Raw genomic sequence first — 19,702 nt, 5'->3', positions numbered from 1 at the left:
AAGAGAAGGTGGCCACCACTCATCAGACCAGGCATCTTGGTCCTTCCCAAAAATTAACACCTCCGTCTTTTCGCCGTTCAGTTTCAGGGAATTTATAGTCATCCAGTCTGCCACATACTGCATGCATACCCTGAAACTGGCAGCAGATGACCTGACGGAGGAGTGAGCCAGTGACACCATTATCTGGGTGTCGTCTGCATAGGACACCACCTCCATCCCCTGCGATCTTACTAGTCTTGCAAGGGGAGCCACATAGATGTTGAACAGGGTCGGACTTAAGGCCGACCCTTGTGGCACCCCACACTGCAAAGACTTGGCAGGGGAGAGGTGGTTCCCAAGCATCACTCTCTGCTCTCTTTCCAACAGGAAGGAGTTGAGGAGACTCAAGGCCGACCCTGCGACACCAGCCTCCCTAAGCCGAGATGTAAGAATGGCCGGGGAAAGGGTGTCGAACGCGGCCGTGAGGTCCAACAAAACCAAGACCGTGGTAAGACCAGAGTCCACTTTGCGTCGGATATTATCGACTACATAGATGAGAGCGGACTCGGTGCATGGTGTTTTCTAAAGCCATGTTGCGTGTTGTCAAGGTATCCAGATGACTCCAGGAAAGAGGACAGATGCAAATGAAGATGCGCCTCAAGCATCTTGGCGGGGGCAGGAAGAAGGGAGATCGGCCTAAAGTTTTTCAGAAGGGCCGGATCGAGGGATGGCTTCTTGAGGAGAGGCTTCACAATAGTCTTCTTCCATACCGATGGAAAAGAGCCCTGGATAATAGCCTTGTTCATTATCTGAAGCATAGGAGGAAGGAGGCAGTTTCTACACTCTTTAAGTTTTTTCAGAGGTAGAGGATCCAGGGGGGAAGCAGATTTAGTCTTATCCAGCAAAAGGTTCAAACCCTCCAAAGATAAAAGAGGAAATTCTACCAGGGAACAGGGGGGATCTGTGCCTAGGGAGTCCAGGTTGGAAATGACAGGTGGAACGGTTTGATCCAGCGCTTGGTATTGGGCTTCCAAAGAGGTATGTATATCAAGGATTTTATTGTGAAAGAAATCGGAGATGTTATTACAGAGTTCTTGCGAACTGACTACGGGATCTGGTAATTGCAGGGAGCATAGAGTGTCGGCGATTTTAAAGAGCTCCCTAGAAGAGGAGAGGGAACTTGTGAGGTTGGAGAAGTACTCCTGCTTCTCTGTTACCACTCTCCGTTTATATTCCCGCAGTGCCGACTTATGGGCCTCCCGGTCGTTCAAGTCCCAAGATTTCCTCCAGTTTCTCTCACTACTCCTACAACCCTGCCTCAAGAGTCGCAACTGATCAGAAAACCAAGGTGCCGTGGGTTTCCGACGAGCAGCATAGCACAGAGATGAGGGAGCAAGTTGATCCACTGCATTGGCAATAGAGTCCATCAGATCTTGAGCTGCAACAGTTGCATCTTTTAGAAATGAAGATTCGGAGGTAGAGACAAAGGGAGCAAGGGCCTCATCCGAGATTTTCCTAAAGTTTCGCTTTAGGATGAATGGGGCGGGTTCCATATTGATAGGGCATGTAGCCGGAAGCGAAAACTCCAATGGCACGGCAAAATGATCAGTCCATACCAAAGGAAATGGGGGGCCGGTAGAAAGCCTGGCATCGTTAGAGAATACCCCATCAAGTATATGCCCAGCCTTATGGGTGGAACAATTAACAAGCTGGGCAAGATCACATGCTGCAAGCGAGTCAACAAGAGATATGGTGTCCTTTGAGTCAGCCTCATCCAGGTGAAAATTAAAGTCACCTAGAATGGTAAAGGCGGCTTTTCCAAAATAGGGTTCTAATAGTGTCAGTAATTCAGAAGGAAAACTGGCTCTAAGACCAGGGGGTCTGTATACCAAGATTCCTGAAAACGAGACCGATGGAGAAAGGGTAATACAGAAGTAAAGGGCTTCGAACCGATCAGAGGGCATTGAAAGAGATTTTGTCAGGCAGGGAAAGGAGGATTTAAGGAGAATGGCAATACCTCCTCCTCTACGCAGGGGTCTATCCTGCCTGTAAAGGGAATACCCATAAGGAATGGCCAAGATCAGGTCATGTCCTGAGGTATCTGAGGCCCAGGTCTCTGTAATGAACACCCAGTCAGGCTGTCGTTCAACAACAAAATCATGGAAGGCGATGTTATGCTTGATGAGCGACCGAACATTAACCAGAAATCCCGATCTCATAGTTACAGAAGGTAGTGTCGCCGAGAAATGAGGAGTTACAGTACTTATGCAGGATGCATCAAGAGGGGCTGTACAGGCCCAGCATCTAGAGGAGTGCAGAATCCCCTCAGGTGAATAGCGGTGAAAGCAGGGCAGAGAGGCAGGTCTAAGTGCCATCAGGTCTGATATTGAATACCTGGTATCATCCGAGCGAAAAGGGGGTAGCACAGAGTCCCAGCCAGCCCGCAGCCCGTCCTCAGCGCGGACGGGCACAGACGGGCTGAACTCTGGCGAAACTCCGGCGTCAGTCTGGCGTCCCCGCTGCGCGTGGCCGCTGCGCGTCAGCATGGCTACCTTTATGTCCGCCTAGCGAAACAGAAGTAGGACTAGAGCGCACGAAGGAACACTCACCTCAATATGGCCACCACGAGTCAGGGGCCAGGACCCGCATATGCGGTGAGTTATTCTTTTAAATGCAGGTTAGGGTGTCAGCAGTGCAAGTATGCGAGGCCACAAATTTAAAAGCAGGGGATTAAGTGACTAACAGAAAATTAACCTAGCAGGTAAAACGGGTCATTAAAACGAAGCGCTTCAAACAGACAAGCGCTGCAGGGAGGCGGAACGCTGCAATAGAGCGAACTGCCCGGAATTGCCTACCTTTATGTCCACCTAGCAAAACAGAAGTAGGACTAGAGCGCACCAAGGAACGCTCACCTCAATATGGCCACCACGAGTCAGGGGCAAGGACCCGCAAATGCGGTGAGTTATTCTTTTAAATGCAGGTTAGGGTGTCAGCAGTGCAAGTATGCGAGGCCACAAATTTAAAAGCAGGGGATTAAGTGACTAACAGAAAATTAACCTAGCAGGTAAAACGGGTCATTAAAACGAAGAGCTTCAAACAGACAAGCGCTGCAGGGAGGCGGAACGCTGCAATAGAGCGAACTGCCCAGAATTGCCTACCTTTATGTCCGCCTAGCGAAACAGAAGTAGGACTAGAGCGCACCAAGGAACGCTCACCTCAATATGGCCACCACGAGTCAGGGGCAAGGACCCGCAAATGCGGTGAGGTATTCTTTTAAATGCAGGTTAGGGTGTCAGCAGTGCAAGTATGCGAGGCCACAATTTTAAAAGCAGGGGATTAAGTGACTAACAGAAAAATTAACCTAGCAGGTAAAACGGGTCATTAAAACGAAGAGCTTCAAACAGACAAGCGCTGCAGGGAGGCGGAACGCTGCAATAGCAAAGCTAAACAGCAACAAATGTAATGCCTTCCAGCTAGTTAAGATCCTGTAGATACACAGTTGAGCCTTAAGGCTTAAACCTCTCAATATACTTGCAATTGTGCAATCTCTCTCACCTGATTCCATAGACATATGACTATACATATTACTGTTCTGGTGTGAACATGTGATTCTATTGGAATTCCCAAGGGCATATTATCAAGCCCATTATCGCCACTTAAGTGGCAGTTTCCTGCCGCTAAAGTGGCGATAATTTTAACGCCATTCTTGATAATATGCCCCTTACTTGGGCTGGCTCCCCTTTTGCTATGTGCAGTCTCCCGAGTTACTTCTTATTAAAAGCATACTTTCAGACTGCTTGGTCAAGATGGATAATATTCCCAGGCTAGCTTACGTTAAGAGCACTTTTTAATGACTGATCATTCCTACGTTTTTTACAAACCCCAAACTCTATGTCATGCGGCCAGAGCGCGAATAAAGTTTCTTATTTATGACCAACGCAGCTGTTTACGCTGGTCCAATGCTCTAAAGATGTCTTATTTGGCAAGTTATAAGGCGCTAGCCCCCAAATACGAGTTAGAGTTTTATCTAACATATGTAAACAATACTCAGAACAACATGTATTTAACTGGGCTATGTTTGGGTTCTTTAGCGTTCTCTTTTGGCTCCCCCCCATCAGGGAGAATGGTTTGAAAACCTTCCCAACTGCCCAAGTGACTACCGTTCACACCAAAGTACAGTTCGATTCATGATTTTTAGTTCTCTTTACAAATAGATGTGAACTTGAATTTTTATTCCTGTTTTACTCCCCCTAAATTTCAAATCACATACAATTGGCAACCAGTATTAACCACAGCAGCTAGATTACCTATTACGAAAATATATTCTTAACTAGTCCATCTCTTCACCTCATGTTTACATTTATGCGTTTGCACTTTACTACTTTAGCGATTGGTTCCTATGGTGGTTATAGGGAGTCTGATTTTTCTTGATCATGAAAGGTGCATTTTATTTGTCTCAAATCAAGTTTAATTGAGATCTTTTTTTGTTTATTGCTGTGAGAATGACTGTTTGAACATGTTATGATGTACTTTTATGGCATTAGTGCCAAATATAATTTGATGATGTTGATGAACTACACTCCACTCTGCAATTGAACTGAGGTTCACCAAAATCTCATACATTTCAAAGTTGGAGCCTCAATGATATCACTCCTATCTGCAATTCCGCCCAGATATTGCACTGGGGAAGGAGTATCAGGGATAACCCTTGAGGCCATTCACCTCACCCTCTGTTTGCTAGAATAATCTTGAATAATTACAGCTGCATTCCTAATAAAATAGGATGGATAAAGATGCAAACACTAGCATCTGATCTGGTGACCACTTTCACCATTTTATTTTAAATTATTTAGAAAGAGATAAGGAAAAATATAATCAAAAATATGTAAGTACAGTTACAGATATTTAGAATTCACAGAACAGTGTGGGCATATTGCCAATATATGCTATTGTTTGAATTCAAAAAGAGGCATACACATGTCAGAAATGTAAAGGAATCAAGAAAAATTAATTCTCCAGACTCAAGACTGCTGTGGTACAGTATGGGAGAGAAGCAGCACACATTCCCTCCCATATTTGTCATTGGCTTGTGTCATTGTCTTTCATAAATGCTGCCTTTGTAATCATTAATAGGCTTGTTAGTCCCTCCTTGGTACGGTCTCTTCATCCTTTGTACCCTCTCTTTACTTTGGTTGGTACACAGGACATGTTATTTAGTCTGTAAGCACTGTTTACTTTATGGAGTTTCTCTTACTGCAGGCCGGAAATGCGCTGCTTCAGCTGAAATTGCTGTGTTTTTTTAAGCTGCACGGCCGCCTCTGTAATACAGGTACCTACTTTTAATTACTATAACCCAGCATTATCTTGTGTCTGTTTCAACCCCCAAACTAAAGTGAATTTAGAAAGGTTGTGTGAAGTCCAGGTAGCGCATAATCCTGTGCTAATGGGCTGAAGCTGACAACAGCACATCTGTGTTACATGCCATCTGTACTAAAGTCAGCTGACTGGTTGTTTTCAAAAGCCTATGTTATTAACAACAGCACCACCACCAATACCACCTCCACCAATACCACCACAACCATCAATACCACCGCCTCCACTATACCACCACCACCAATACCACCACCAAAACTGCCAAAAGCACCACCAATACCACCACCAACACCACCACCACCAACATCAGCACCAATACCACTACCACCATCAATACCACCACCCCCAGTACCACCAATATCACCATCACCAATACCACCAATACCACCACCTCCAATACCACCACCAATACCACAACCAATACCACCATCACCAATACCACCACCACCAACCTAACCCCTGACACCACCACCAATACCAACACCACCAATACCACTACCACCAATGCCACCACCACCAATACTACTACCACCACCAATACCACCACCACCAATACCACGGCCAATACCAATACCACCAATAATACCACCAATACCCCCACCGATGCCACCACCACCAATACCACACCACCAATTCCACCAATACCTTCACCAATACCACCACCATCACTAATAGCACCACCACCACCAATGCCACCACCAATACCACCACCACCAATACTACCACCACCACGAATACCACCATCAATACCAACACGAATACCACCACCAATACCGGTGCAGAGCAGGAATATCGACGTATAAATATTGAGGGACATAAATATACACGCAAAAATATTGTGGGGAAGAAATATCGACAAGAAAAATATAGTGGACAAGAATATCGACTGACAGGTAAGTAATATTGATTTCAAGAACATAGACGTCTTAAATATTGTTTACAAAAATATACCTGACAAAAATATCAAATTATTAATAATGTTATGTATTTTAGTGTTTCTAATGAGAATTGTTTGTCACTTTATTATATGTTTTGAAATGTTACTAGTCACTTATTTAAAGTTAATTTTTTTGTTTTTAGTTCCGTAGCAGGTTGTGGGTTTAAAAGGGGAATAGGGTGGAAAGTAATTTAATTATATAGAATAATTTATAGTAGTTTATTTTTTTTTGTTTATTTGAATTTTGCCTTTTTAGTTCTGTAGCGGGTTGTGGGTTTACAGGGGAATAGGTTGGGAAGTAATTTAATTATATCAAATGAATTGAATAATTAATGTGTTAATTGATTAATGTATTAGTTTAATAATTAGTTGTTAATTAATTTCAATTAATCAATTATTATTTAATTATGTTAATTGTTTAATTAATGTTAGGTGTGTGTTGCGGTGTTTATATGTGTAAATAGTGTGAAGGGTGGTAAGTAATTAATTTTTTAGTAATTAATTATTAAATATTTTTACATTAATTTCCCTTAATTAATTAGTAATTATCAATTGTAATTGTGTAATTAATTTTGAGTCTGTGTTATGGTGTTCAAATGTGTAAATAGTGCAAAAGGTGGTAAGCAAATAATGTTATATTGATTAATTAATAAATAATTGTAGGTGTGTGTTGTGGATATTATACTGTTAATTAATGTGTAATAAAATCATTTTTATTATCATTTTTAATATTAATATATTTACATTTATATATTAATTATGTTAATATTGGAAATTACATTTAATATTTTTTTTTATCAACTGTAGGTTGCACCACCCAGTCCAAACATCCAAAGGAAAAAATAGTTTATGAATGACCATCCAGTATTAGCAATGTTCAGATTTCTTTTTTCAGGCTGGCTCCACGAAGAACTCCCCATGCGACGTAACCTTTAATTTTGGAAACACAAGTAGAACATATCCTGCTGCTCGATACGCCACGTTGCCGACAAAACAACCACTTAATAGTGTATTGCTGCATTCCGTATGATGGTACAAAAGGGGGTGGTGATGGACGGAGCATCTGAATCAATCAAACACTTACACCCAGTCAACAGATCTGGGTTTAATCCATCACCGTTCTTTAGCCCACTCTGCAAGCCCAGTTCAGACATGGCCATATGCAAATCAGTCTGACCCTGTGCCTCATGGGAACAGTCCAGCCCGAACTGCCAAGCCATGCCTTCCCTGGACCGGAAACAAGCTTCCGAGGACCGGTTTCTGGCATTCCAGCCGTCTTCAGCCCGGCTTGCTTGAATCCAGTGGCAAAGTGAGCAAGGGACTCACGTCTGAGCATACCCTTCCACACTTATGGCGATCAAAAGCAGTACAAAAGGGGGTGGTGATGGACGGAGCATCTGAATCAAACACTCACACCCAGTCAAAAGATCTGGGTTTAATCCATCACCGTTCTTTAGCCTACTCTGCCACCCCAGTTCAGACATGGCTATATGCAAATCAGTCTGACCCTGTGCCTCATGGGAACAGTCCAGCCTGAACTGCCAAGCCATGCCTTCCCTGGACCGGAAACAAGCTTTTGAGGACTGGTTTCTGGCATTCCAGCCGTCTTCAGCCCGGCTTGCTTGAATCCAGTGGCAAAGTGAGCAAGGGACTCACGTCTGAGCATACCCTGCCACACTTATGGCGGCCAAAAGCGGTACAAAAGGGTGTGGTGATGGACGGAGCATCTGAATCAATCAAACACTCACACCCAGTCAAGAGATCTGGGTTTAATCCATCACCGTTCTTTAGCCCACTCTGCCACCCCAGTTCAGACATGGCTATATGCAAATCAGTCTGACCCTGTGCCTCATGGGAACAGTCCAGCCGAACTGCCAAGCCATGTCTTCCCTGGACCGGAAACAAGCTTCCGAGGATGGGTTTCTGGCATTCTGAATCATAGTATGGACTGCAATGAAACATGTTCTTACTCTTGTATGTTTTATATGATTTGACTGTTTTTTATTATACTTTTATAGTGCTTCAAACCTAAATAAAGTGTTTGATTGATTTGTGATTAAGTAAGTTGTGGTAAATAAATAAATAATACCCTATTTTTGACTAGACTTATAGCATAACAGATAGCTCAATAAATAAGAGTCAAGATTCGAGGTAGTAGGAGTTTCTGCAGGTTTATTACAGCATAAGGACAGGATCAGGACAACCTGCATAGGGTGACCCAGCAGAACAAAAGGATCCCAGCAGCTGCTGGGGCTGGGTCTGGGATGAGCGCGCTAACATTTAATAACAAAACATTGACTTATATACATAGCGCAAACACATAGCAGTACATTGCAGTAGGCGTAACAGTGGGTGGAGTAGAAGGCGTGACGCGTAGCAGTCGCGAGAGATAACAGTAATAAGAGGTGTAACTGGGCGTATACATAGACATGTGATGCAAAACGTAACAGAATATGTCATGAATGGGCGGAAACATAGGAGGGGGCTACCTAAGGAGCCGGGACCTCTAACCTAATGGTGCGCGAAAACTGGCAATGACGTGTTACTAGGAGAAGCTGGGGGCTACGAACTCTGTGCTAGGAGCAGAGACTAGAGTCTGGAGGGTCGGAGCGACATGTACCTAAACCCTATCTGGTATCTAATGTTTAGGGAACATGTTGATATAAACTAGAAGTCATGAGGGGAAAAGCTAACTTGATTCTAAGACTGGACCATGCATTATTCTACATGTAGTGCGTGAAGAATATTAAATGACCATTAAATACAGTATTTCTCTAACGTGGAGACGAGAAGGCTAGACAATGACGGAAACTATTGATGCAGTTCAGTAGCTTAGGAATGCAGAGGAGGAGGACTGAACTGATAGCAGGAACTATAACATACTTTTGGCAGACTCAGAGGCAGAGCCGGGGTGCACCGGGCACTGCAAGGCAGGAAGTAAGTGAAGGGTCGAGGATACAGGTGGGGGCTGTATCGCTCCTTAGCGAGGCTTTTAGGAGACAGGAGCTGAATCTGTGGTCCGGGCCCTTTTGAGGCCTGGAAACGGAGACTTTATAATTGAATAACGTGCACACTGAGAAACGTGGCAACATTACTTTACATAGGCCTGATATTCGTAGTATTCACGAGGACTGGAAACTATCATACTAGAGGTGGACACAACTGTAGTTGCGTCTTTAATCAGAAATGGGGAATAACATATGCATATTGATCATGCACACATAACATATGATGGATGAGGCGTAGGGACACAGAACATGGCAAAATTTACTTTTCCACATTCCCTCCTTGTCACTACGTTTCCATCAGGAAACATCAATATTCATGATACCGTCTATCATTTCATACAGTACCATTTGCTCGTCTCGAATTGTCTTGGAACGGGATTTAGAACAGGGCTTGGGACGGGGAATACAAGAGGTAGCACACATGCTGCAAATCGCAGGGCCACATTGTATACAGAGGCAGCAGCTAAATATGATCGCTACTGCAATACCTAGAAAGGACAGGACTTTCCATCCCCATGCGGAAATTACATTCCAGAACCAACCGGACCATGTCCAGGTGCCTGGATCTTGGTGTAACAGATGGGCAATTTTATGGAGTCTGGTTATAGCTGAATAAACAGACGGCGCGTTTTTTGGAATGAAAATACAACAACTGGATCCGAGAACTCTACAGGCCCCGCCCCTATCGGCCAGTATGACGTCAAGGACGAGACGATTCTGTAAAACGACAATTCTCATAAAGGATTGCTCTTCAGTTAAGTTACCTAGAGCGGAGGCAGTCTCATCTACTACTGCTTCAAGGGTTCTTGTTAACCTACGAATGAGCTTACTATTTACAACTGTACCTAAATAAGGGAAAACACCTTTATCTATATCAATGAATTGCTCTGCGGCGGTTTCAGTATAATCGACAATCGGGAGATTTCTCTTGTGTCTAGTGTGTACTAAGAAAGAATTCCTATGATAGTCAGGTGGGGCTAGAAAAACAGGTGGCAGTAGGAAAGCAATGTAACAGGTTCCCTCCCAATCGAGGGGCAGACGGACATATGCAGTTTGACCACAAATAAAATAAGAATGACGTGAAGCTTTGAAAATAGATTTCCTACTGTCACTATACTTGATAACAGTAGTACAATCACTATGTCCTATATGTACAGAACCATAACTACGGACACATAATTCGCCTTTGACTGGTAGTACTGAAATAGCGGGTGAGTCTGGAGTAGTATCAGACTGAACATTCAGAACCATGAAATTCGACGAATAATTTCCTAAATTATATACTTCATTTTCTAAATCTAAACCTGTTCTGTGGGGGAAACCTTGCTTGTCTGGGAAACATGTACTGTTAAGAAAAGACATATCTGTTGAGGATGACGTTAACGTGGACCATGCTCCACACGAACCATTGTGTGAGAATGGATAAGGAAAGAGTGGCAGAACTCCCTTCGGTGTCTGGAAAGGGGGGAGTCGACCACACACCCAACAATTAGTGGCATTGCTGGTCTGGTGTGAATAATGTAACATACGGATAAATGTGTTATTACGCATGGCGAGGCGGTATGCATATTCGTGAGGAGGCAGATCACTAAACGTGTGCTCTACTGTAGCATTAGCAGACATATTTACATGAGGAACTGGAAAGCACAGGAAAAGTGCGTAGCTGGTGCAGGAAATCATTATGCTAAGAAACAATATGAAACTCAGAAAAACGATACATTTGATTGAGCTTTGACTGACTCTCTCACTATGGGGGTCTATTTTATACATGTCAGAAACAGTCTAACCGTTTCACCTAGGGGAGGACTTATACAATCAAACTGACTGACTTATTAGACCTGAGCTTTAACTTATACTCCTGTTGCGGAGTTTTCTCTAACAAGGGAGGGGTTGTAATAATGTCTTGTGCGGGACAGTCCTTTAAAACAATGTTCTGGCAATCCTTCGAATCCTGGGAAATGTTCTTGGAAATGTTTTTGAAGACTGGTTTCGGTCCTTTGAAAAGTTTTACATGAGAAAGGTGGACCCACCCCTTCCTGCCTTCCAACTTGACGGCAGTTCGGGTGGTCAAGAGGACCTGACGTGGCTCCTTCCAACGTGGTTCCAGCGGACTTGACCTGTCGAAATTTCTGATCATCACAAGGGAGCCTGGAACGATCTCGTGCGGTGCCACCTCGGTATTGTCTGGAAATGCGGCGGCAACCTGTGAACGACATGAGTTGAGGGCAGACATCAAGGAAGCTAGGTAATCTGTCAGCATATTACATGAAACATCGGTAATACTTCGGGGTCTAGGAGTACCCCACATATTAGGGGGGCGGCCGAAAACGACCTCATACGGGGACAGACCTGATCTGGAATGTGCGACCATGCGCATATAAAATAAAGCGACTGGCAAAGCTACTAACCAGTCCACACCCTTGTCTTTACAGACTTTTGCAATGCGGATTTTCAGAGTCTGATTATGCCTTTCGACTAGTCCAGCTGCTTCTGGATGGCGTACACAATGGAACTTCCACTGGTACCCTAACAAAAGGGACACGTGTTTCATGAGTTCAGATGAGAATGGCTGGCCGTTATCAGAATATACGACTCTAGGGAGTCCATATCTAGGGAAGAATTCACGAACCAACTGCTTGGCAGTGGTCGCGGCTGTGTAATCTGGGACTGGATATGCTTCTGTCCATCTGGACAAAGCGCATACAACTACAAGGACATACTTGAAACCTCGACATCGCTCCATTTGAATATAATCCATCTGGAGGACCTCAAAAGGGTGGTCAGGGGGCTGGAAACCACCTTGTTCCACCGGGACACTTTTACCTGGATTAAACTGACAACATATCATACAGGTACGGACTTTCTGCTTGGCTGCAGCTCGTAAATGCTTGTTGAACCAAATGTTCTGGATACTGTCTAACATAGCTTTTTCTCCTAAATGTGCTGGACTATGTGCGGTATTGATAATGACTTGAACCATAGAATCGGGGAGAAACCATGTGGCTCTACCCTTCGTTAACCATCCTTGATCTGTCTGGACCCCTCCTTGTACAGACCATTTCTTGATTTCATCGGGAGTAGCATGTGACTGGATATCTATGACATCTTGAGTAGGGTCCTTAACTGTCATGCATGTAGTCAGATCTGGAATATGTGTCTGATTAACTGGAATGTCTGGAGTCTGTACCGTAAGCTTGGCTGTGCGGTCTGCTAAATCATTACCTTGGGAAATAATGTCTGTAACTTTCGTATGTGCTTTGCACTTCATGATAGCAATAGATGTCGGTAAATGTATGGCATCTAACAGGGCTTGAATAAGGAGACCATGCTGAATCTTGGTTCCATGAGAAGTCATAAAACCTCTCTCCTGCCAGAGCACTCCGAAGTCGTGTACAACTCCGAATGCGTAACGTGAATCTGTGTAAACATTAACCTTCAGGTTCTTGGCATGTATACAGGCTTGTGTCAGAGCGACTAGCTCTGCTGCTTGAGCGGACAGAGTATCAATACGGTGTGTTTCAATAACTTCAGTGTCAGTAGTCACTGCATACGCGGCGACTAGTTCTCCTGTACTAGTTCTCATACATGAACCATCCACATAAAGTGTCAGGTCAGGATCTGGTAACGGAATATCTGTCAGGTCTTGTCTTGGCTTTGTCGTAATGTTAACTACTTCCACACAATCATGTGTGTCTGGATTTGAACTAACTGATGGTAACAGTGTAGCAGGATTCAGGACGTTGCAGCGTCTAATTTCTATGTGTGGCTGGAACAGTGTCAATTCATAACCTGTTAAACGTGCAATTGTCAAGTGCTGAGTTTGGGTTCGGTTTAAAAGAACTTCTACTGAATGTGGGACTTGTACTGTCAGGGAGTGTCCTAAAACTATAGAATCACTTTGTCTGATAGCTAGTGCTGTGGCTGCAACTGACTTGAGGCACGCAGGCAACGCCTGGGCGACTGGATCTAATGTGCTCGAAAAATAAGCACAGGGCTTGTATTGACCTGCTTGATCTTGTGTGAGAACAGATAATGCTGTACCTTCCCGTTCTGTAACGAAAAGTGTAAAAGGCTTACTGTAGTTCGGTGTAGCTAGAACTGGAGCTTGACATAGGGCTTTCTTTAACTCGTTGAAACTAAGTGTATGGTCAGATGTCCAAGGGAGGACAGTCGATACGGCTGCCTCCTGTGTCGTTAACTGTATCAGTGGCTTGGCTAGAAACGCATACTGGGGAATCCATTGTCTACAATAAGAAGTAAGGCCGATAAAAGCACGTACCTCCTTCTGGGTTCTGGGCTGGGGAAGACTCGCTATCAACTGGATACGGTCGGGTGTCAACTGCCTACCCCTCTTGGACAGCAAGTGTCCTAAGTATACCACTTGCTGGACACAGAATTGAAGCTTCGAAGGTGACACCTTGTGCCCCATCTCGGCTAGAAAATACAGAACTGTAAGTGATGCACGCTCGCAGTCACGTTCAGAACGGGCTGTGATCAGTAGATCATCGACATACTGGAGCAGGGCAGTGTCAGTTGGCATGTGAATGTTGTCTAGTTGTCTCTTGAGTGCTTGACTGTAAATACTAGGGCTTTCTGTGAAACCTTGAGGAGCGCGTGTAAACATATAGCTCCTTCCATTTAAACAAAATCCGAAAAGAAACTGGCTGTCTGGATGAATTGGAACACTAAAAAATGCATTCTTGAGGTCAATAACAGTGAAAAACATGGCTTCGGAATCAATGGCTGTTAACAGGGAAGAAATGTCTGGGACAACTGGGTACTGAGGAATAATACATTTATTAAGCTCTCGTAAATCAATCACTAATCGATATACTGGGGGTGCATTTGGATCAGTACGTTTCATGACTGGAATGATCGGAGAATTGCATACATTGGAGTCAGTTTCTACAACTACTCCTTGAGCCATGAGCTCGTCAATAATTTGGGATAAGGCTGCTACAGCCTCAGGTGGCAATCTGTACTGTCTGATTCGTGGTAACACTACACCTGGTTTGAGAGTCACACGATAGGGTGTGATTTGCATGTAACCTACATCAGTTGGACCTTGCGCCCATAAATGCTGCGGAACATTAGACAATCTTGAATCAAAATCTCGTAATACATAGTGACCCTTAAAGTCACGTAGGAACAGACGTATTCCCTCTGGGGAACAGCAAATAACTGCACCTAATTCTTTCAATGTCTTAATGCCTAATAGATTTTCTGGACATGACTTAGTAAGTAACAGATCAGTAGTACGGGACAATGGACCTACTTCTAGAGTAACTGGCTTTGATATCTCATTAACTATGGGTTTTCCTGAAAATCCAAGGGAAACATTTCTTGAGCCTGAGAGCGGAGCCCCTGGAACTTCGGCGTGACTAATTGTGGTCCTACTTGCCCCTGTATCGATCAAAAACTTTCTGTCTTTCCCTAATACTTGACTATGAACATAGGGACCTTCTTGGTCTACAGGTATCTCGATGAGAGGCAAGCCTACCTCCCCCTCTAGGCTGTTTCATGAATATGACTGATACTCTGGATACTCGGACTGTGCATACTGGTACATCTGCGATGTAACGTGCTGTGTTGCAGCAATAGGCTGCGGTACTGTAACTGTCTGTGGTGCATTCTGTAACTGAGGAGTCTGTGAAACTTGTTCTTGTCTCGGCGGACGTGGTCTTTCTTTAGTCTTACCAGTAGCTATGTTGTGCTTCAGAACTGCACACTCGTTTATAAAATGACCTGGCTGTTTACAATAGTTGCAGTTCCCTTTAACGGGAGCCGCAGGATGACTGGCTTGATTCGGACCCCTCTTCTGACTGTCTTGAGAAATAGATTGTGCAACTAGCACTTTCATTTTCGTGTCTTTCATACGTTTTCTTTCGTGTTCTTGCTCTTCTCTAATTCTGTTCTGGTGGTACTGGAGCATCTGGAGCATCTGGGACGGAGTATTTGCTTGCCAGGTGCTTTCGACTTTCAAAACTCGATTTTTAATTTGTGGACTTGAATTCTCGACTAATTTGGTAACGAAAAGATGAGGGTATGACTCACTACTTGTCTTGAGACCACTGTTAATACTAAAACATTTTTCGAATCTAGAATAAAAATCACTAATATCCTCATCTTGTTTCTGTTTACAGGCTGAGATTGCATCCCAGTCTTCTTTCCTAGTTGTCAATAATCTGGGTAAAACTTGAATCAATAATTCTGGTAATTCTTTACATTTATCTCCAAGACCGGTACCTGGTACTCGTGCCTTGTCTTCAGCTTCTAGAGCTGTCCAATCGATCTTTTTCTCTCCCACCTCCCATTCTTTTTCCTTTAACTTTTCATACACCCCTGCGGGTAGCAGGACTTTTAACATTTTAATGATATCTGGGTAAGTGTATTCTCCCATACGGAGCATGTCTTTTAATTCTCGATGGAACCCTGCTGGATCTTTGTCATGACAGGGAATTAATTTCTTCATTTCAAGAAGTTCCATCTTTGATATCGGAGTGTATACAAACACTCGTTGCATTACGCCACCCGCCCCTTGGACTGGGTGGACTTCTCGTAGCGGATTCTGTCTGTCTATGTAGAATGGTTTACTTTCCGGGGGTGAGACATGAACAAAATGCGGGTTCAGGAACGTTCTATACTTGTGGCGCTGTTCTAGAATGACACTAATTAAATCGGTACCTAGACCTCTCCATCTGTACTGGAGTAACTCGTTCAGGATATCATGTAACGGGCCTGGATCAGAATGTTGACCCTCATACAGGGTAATGAGGTGCTGGATCATATACATACCCACCAGTCGTTGCTCGGCTGGGGGCAGTTTCAGAAACATTTGTGCCACTATTTCGTCTGGAAAAGTGGTAGAATCAGTAATCCATCGGACTGCTGATCGGGCTAGTTCTTGTTCGTGCATGGTACTTAATTCGCTATAACCGACTCGTGATTTCAGAATGTGATCGGTAGCTTGAAATACTTGTTCTAGAGAGCCTCGTTCTGGTGCTGGATGATGAAACATAGACTTAGGTTCTGGACGTAAATGGCGATCTGGAAATCTGGATTTTCCTACATACGCTATTCTGGCGGGATTCTCGTCTTCCTCTTCAGGATCAGAGACACTTTCTTTCTCGCTTACTTGTGCTGCTTTACGCTGTTCGTGTAACCTTATTACTTCTTTACGAATTTTCTTGTACATACTTTCCATGGCACTAATGGTCTTGTGCTTACCCTCGGCTATATTATCACTCCACCTTGTCAGGATTCTCATTTCGGCGGGATCTTTAGACGGGTAATCTTGTTCTCTTATTAGACAATTGATCAGGAACTTTAATATCATGAGCTGAATCTCGGCTTTCCTTTGGGACATAATCTCGCCAATACTTTCTGGATCATCCCCTGTACGGATGAAACGATATATTCTGTCTAGATCTTCTTTCATATTTGGTAAGGTGACTAGATACTCGGTCACCCTTCTTACGCGTACGGAATATAAAACCATATTATACTCGCCTGGGACTGTGTCATAGACACATTCGGCAAGGGCTTGTCTGATTTCTGTAACAGACTTATTACTTTTAGGAGTACGCTGTGATGCTTGAGCATGCAATTCGAGTGCTGATAAACGCTTGTGTGGCGGCGGGGTTTGAGGAGGACCTCCTCCTGCGGCCCCTAGACTAGAATCGTCGACTGACATTCTTCGTGCTTGCAGGGTCGGTAATTGTAACGTGGGCTGAACTTGTATGGCAGACTGACCCGGGGGTACCGTCACAGGTACTCCGGTGTCTGGAGGAACGGGAAGTGCCTGATTTACAGGGACAGGTGGAGCGCGAACTGGATTTGCATATTCTGGAACTGTGTCGTCCAAATAGGACGAAATAAAAATATCAGCTGCGGTCGGTTTGTGACGTAGCTTGGTCGGAATCAATGGTGGCGGGAAGTTACTGGATGCCTCTGGGGTCGCTTTTGGCACTCCTTCGGCAAGAAGAGGATACATACCCTTAATAAGGGCATGCCTCTGTCTGTCTGACTGTTCGGCTTTAACTTGTTCACCTATCTCGATTAATTCTCTTTCATGGGCTCGTTCTTGGGATTCTCTACTTAACTCTGACTTTCTGACTTCCTTTTCCGTTCTTCTATGCGCTTCCTTACGCCATAACTCGATGGCATCTTTCTGTGACTGTCTGGCTTTCTTTTTCCATAATGCTTCTTCTACTCGCATGATACATTCGGCATCCCATGTACCCGATACGGGCCATCTATACTTTTCTTCTAACTGTTTGGTATACTCTACCCATAAATCTAGATACAATATGGCGCTTATGCCATGTTTCTGATACATAAAGTGACCTGGACTGTCCCTAGGCGGAACAGGAACTGCTGCTTCCAGCAGACCCTTTCTAGTTTTTAACTGACGTAACTTGGAAAAGAGCGGCATTCTAAACTTGAATCGGAACACAATACAATACACGAAAAACAATAACAATTAGGAAAAACAATTCAGGCATACCACGACATTGGAAATACATTAAACAACATTATAAATAACAGTTCGAACAGAATACTACCTGAAAAAACTGAAAACAGAAACAGAACAGAATTCTCGAGAACGGAACAGACTAGAATTACTGGATGCACTGCTATAACAGTACGGAACATACCGGTCCCATAAAGGAACGCATCAAGACCCGTATCCACCTAGGTGAACACTTCGTTTGTGGGCTTGGGTACCACCAACCCACGGACCAGGAGTCAATTTAGACTGACCCTGTCTAGACACTACCCCAGCAATGGTACTCACCGGGCAGCACGGAACGGAAGGCCTCGGACGGGACTGGACTACGACGACGAACTTCGGACTTCGGACTTCAGTTACGGGTGGGCCTCCGGATACCTCGGACCTTGGACTCTCAGCTTGGGCTCTGGTCGGGACTCGCCGCGTTCCTCCACCGTCTCGTTCGGATGCTGGACCGCCTCCTCCGTCTCCTCCGTGGGCCTGAGGGATACTTGAAGCAGAAATATCTGCACTTGGCCAGTATGGTTCCGTCACGACTGCAGAGGGTCAGGGGGTCGGCGTGGCTTCACCGACGCGTGGGGAAAGGGCAAGTCCCTATTCGGGCGCCATTATGTGGTAAATAAATAAATAATACCCTATTTTTGACTAGACTTATAGCATAACAGATAGCTCAATAAATAAGAGTCAAGATTCGAGGTAGTAGGAGTTTCTGCAGGTTTATTACAGCATAAGGACAGGATCAGGACAACCTGCATAGGGTGACCCAGCAGAACAAAAGGATCCCAGCAGCTGCTGGGGCTGGGTCTGGGATGAGCGCGCTAACATTTAATAACAAAACATTGACTTATATACATAGCGCAAACACATAGCAGTACATTGCAGTAGGCGTAACAGTGGGTGGAGTAGAAGGCGTGACGCGTAGCAGTCGCGAGAGATAACAGTAATAAGAGGTGTAACTGGGCGTATACATAGACATGTGATGCAAAACGTAACAGAATATGTCATGAATGGGCGGAAACATAGGAGGGGGCTACCTAAGGAGCCGGGACCTCTAACCTAATGGTGCGCGAAAACTGGCAATGACGTGTTACTAGGAGAAGCTGGGGGCTACGAACTCTGTGCTAGGAGCAGAGACTAGAGTCTGGAGGGTCGGAGCGACATGTACCTAAACCCTATCTGGTATCTAATGTTTAGGGAACATGTTGATATAAACTAGAAGTCATGAGGGGAAAAGCTAACTTGATTCTAAGACTGGACCATGCATTATTCTACATGTAGTGCGTGAAGAATATTAAATGACCATTAAATACAGTATTTCTCTAACGTGGAGACGAGAAGGCTAGACAATGACGGAAACTATTGATGCAGTTCAGTAGCTTAGGAATGCAGAGGAGGAGGACTGAACTGATAGCAGGAACTATAACATACTTTTGGCAGACTCAGAGGCAGAGCCGGGGTGCACCGGGCACTGCAAGGCAGGAAGTAAGTGAAGGGTCGAGGATACAGGTGGGGGCTGTATCGCTCCTTAGCGAGGCTTTTAGGAGACAGGAGCTGAATCTGTGGTCCGGGCCCTTTTGAGGCCTGGAAACGGAGACTTTATAATTGAATAACGTGCACACTGAGAAACGTGGCAACATTACTTTACATAGGCCTGATATTCGTAGTATTCACGAGGACTGGAAACTATCATACTAGAGGTGGACACAACTGTAGTTGCGTCTTTAATCAGAAATGGGGAATAACATATGCATATTGATCATGCACACATAACATATGATGGATGAGGCGTAGGGACACAGAACATGGCAAAATTTACTTTTCCACAAAGTTACAGTACTATTTTTATCTGGAAGATTCCATCTTGCTTGATAAAGGCCTATCCAGGTGGAAACC

The sequence above is a fragment of the Lissotriton helveticus genome, chromosome 2_1 (assembly GCF_964261635.1).
Source record: "Lissotriton helveticus chromosome 2_1, aLisHel1.1, whole genome shotgun sequence".
Classification (NCBI taxonomy): Eukaryota; Metazoa; Chordata; class Amphibia; order Caudata; family Salamandridae; genus Lissotriton; species Lissotriton helveticus.
Note: the sequence above shows the minus strand (reverse complement) of the source record.